We start from the raw sequence: 3,307 nt of genomic DNA, 5'->3' as shown, positions 1-3,307 counted from the left end.
TTCTTTGATGGAGGTTCACGCGGTAATCCAGGGAAAGGTGGAAGTGGGAGTGTGATTGTAGAGTACGACGGACTACGCAAGACAGTGAAGCTGATTTGGGCGGCGGCGACGTCTCTAGGCCACCAGCAAGTCAGCAACAATCAAGCGGAATTCATCGGTCTACATAGAGTGTTGAAGAAAGCACAAGAAATGCAATGGTACGGCCTTCACATTGTAGGAGACAGCGCCATGATACTGGGAATAATGAAGCGGCGGAGCCAGCCGAGGGCCAAAAAATTGTTGCACTGGCACAGAATGGCACGACGTCTGGCAGATAAGTGCAGAGTGGAGTCCTGGACGCATCATTACTGGAGCTACAATAAAGCGGCAGACTGGCTGGCAAACTACGCAATGGATCACTCGGTGAGCAAAGTTTACATGTCAATGGGCGAAGCGGGGGAACACCCGCTGAGCACAAGTATCCAAGACCTCATGCAGAGCGATGTCGGTCATTGGGAAGAGCGAAGAAGAGATGAAGGGACTTTGATGAAGTAGAATGAGGAAAGAGAAGGGGGAGCAGAGGCATAAACCCCAAGGTAGACAGGGAAACTCGGCAGAACAAGACTAGTCTGGCGAGAATGGGTATTAGAGTTCAGGTGAATCAAGGTCCGCCAGTAACACAATACACTTCACTTATTAATATTATTATACTTAATGTAAGTTATCTAATTAATTTTCATAGGTAATTCTGGGCTATCTTTTGATTTGCGAAACGTACCTCATTCCATGTTATCCGATATAAAGAGGTATATGAAGTACAAGCTACGCTTATTCAGGGGGAGATCTGTATCTGTTTTGCGTATCTGGGTAGACGTAGGAATGGTTGTGAAAGCGAAGCTAATTGCGTACTTAGCTTCGGTTAGTTTTATCACTTACTCAGATGCAAATTTCACCTATGTTTACTGATATAAGAAAATAAAGAGCTTGAAGTAATCCACAAGCTCGGCACAAACATAATACATATCAGTACATTTTTACCGTGTGATTGGAATAAACATTGTGCTGGGGATAATCATCGTACCATCGCAGCATATTCTTGTCTTTCAAGGGAAACCTTCGGGCAGTTCATTCTCAAACTTACCGCCAAGTCCTCCAGTCGAGTTTCCTACAAGCTTCACCCCACGTGGCCGCCATGGCGCCTCCACCAGTCAAGACGGACGACGTCGAAGCTCCAAGTACGGACTACCGCCAAGTTGTGACCCCCATGTCGACTGCCAAAACACCAAACGACTTCAAAAACGACCCGCAAGATTCCAACGATAACTCATCGAAGCCCAAAGATGACGAACCAATTGAGACTGTTGCGTTCTCGCAATTGTACCGGTACGCCACACCCATGGACAAGGCTCTACTCGCTCTGGGCTTCACCATGTCCGGAATCGGCGGTGCACTGTTCCCGTGTATGGCTCTTGTGTTCGGTGACGCCATCAATTCCTTCGCTCAGCCAGACGGTGGAGTGGATCGAGATGCAGTGAACTCTGCAGCTTTGGATTTTTTTCTTATCTCCATTGCACTTTTCGTGACCGACTATTCGTCCGGAGTGCTGTTCGCCTACACTGCGGAGCGGCAGATGAAAGAGTTGCGTACCGAGATGTTGAAACATTTGCTGTATCTCGACATCAGTTGGTACGACAAGATCGATCCGTTGCAACTGTCAAGTCGAATGACGGGTGATATCGTCAAGATCAAAGACGGAATGGGCCAGAAGTTCGGAGACGCCGCTCGTTTCATCTGTCAGTTCTTTTCTGGATACATCATCGGTCTTGTACGTGGGTGGGATATCGCACTGTTGATGTCCTGTTTGATGCCATTCATGGCCGGATCGATGGGTGCGCTGCTCAAGATCATGCAGAAACGAGCGGTGCATTCCCAGCAGATGTATGCAGAGGCTGGAGCTGTTGCGGAGGAGACACTCGGATCTATTCGCACTGTGTCGTCTCTTAACGCCGAGAAGAGAGCGATCGACAAGTACAACGAACGTGCTTTGGCTGCCGAAGAGACTAACATCCAAGTGGGGAAACTCTCGTCGCGCGTTCTTCATGGGGTGTATCTGGCTCATGTACGCTATCGGTCTATGGTACGGTGGGTCCAAGGTAGCGCGTGATAAGACTTCGCCCTCAGACGTGTTTCAAGCGTTCTTTGGTGTACTCATGGGGACGCTTTCGCTTGGTCAGATCAAGCCCATTATGTCAGCTATAGCTGAAGCCAAGGGCGCTGCTGCACATATATACAAGATTCTGGACACTGCGTCTGCAATTGATGCCTCGAATGAAGAAGCTGGAGAAAGACCTGACTCTTGCGTTAGTCGTATCCAGGCTGTTGGCGTAAATTTCACGTACCCGAGTCGACCGGATGTGCAGATTCTACACGACTACAACGTCACCATCGAGGCTGGTCAGACTGTCGCCTTTGTAGGTGCGAGTGGAGGTGGCAAGAGTACGCTCATCTCGCTGCTTGAACGCTTCTATGATCCTCAAGACGGTACCATCCTACTGGATGGAAGAGAGGTGAAGACGCTGAACGTGAAATGGCTACGGTCACAGATCGGTCTTGTCTCTCAGGAGCCTGTACTGTTCGCTACTACCATCTTGGAGAACATCGCAGCGGGTGGGAATGGCATCACTCGTGACCAGATTGTGGCCGCGGCGAAGCTGGCGAATGCACACACGTTCATCATGTCGTTACCAGAGCAGTATGACACACTGGTAGGTGAGAAGGGTGTGTCGTTGTCAGGCGGTCAGAAGCAGCGTGTAGCCATCGCCCGAGCGATTGTGCATGAACCGAAGATTCTGGTGCTGGACGAGGCGACAAGTGCACTTGATGCAGAGATTGAGCGTATAGTTCGATCTGCTTTGAACGATCTGATGGACAAAACTCGGCTGACGACGCTGGTGATCGCTCATCGGCTGAGCTCAATCCGCAAAGCTGACAAGATTGTGGTGGTGAATGCTGGTCATGTAGTGGAGGAAGGCAGGATTGGTTGCGATTAAAGAAGGTATCTACCGGAAGCTGTACACGATTCAAGAGGGAAAGGCTCAAGAAGAGGCAGAAGCAGCGTCAGTTGGTGATGAGGACTATCATCCGAGCGTAGCACGACGAGCTAGTAGCCGAGCTGTCGATGACGAAGCAGGTTTCAAGACCGTCGAGATCGAGTCTCAGACTGACGAAACCGCGTCTACGCTCACGATCTTTGATGCGATTGCATTGAGTCGTCCGGAACAGGAAAACCTTCGTCGCTGGGATCATCGCTTCTGGCATCTTGGGCTGT

The sequence above is a fragment of the Phytophthora infestans genome, genomic scaffold (genome assembly GCF_000142945.1).
Source record: "Phytophthora infestans T30-4 supercont1.7 genomic scaffold, whole genome shotgun sequence".
NCBI lineage: Eukaryota > Oomycota > Peronosporomycetes > Peronosporales > Peronosporaceae > Phytophthora > Phytophthora infestans.
The sequence above is the reverse complement of the archived record's forward strand: the minus strand, read 5'-3'. Positions refer to the sequence as shown.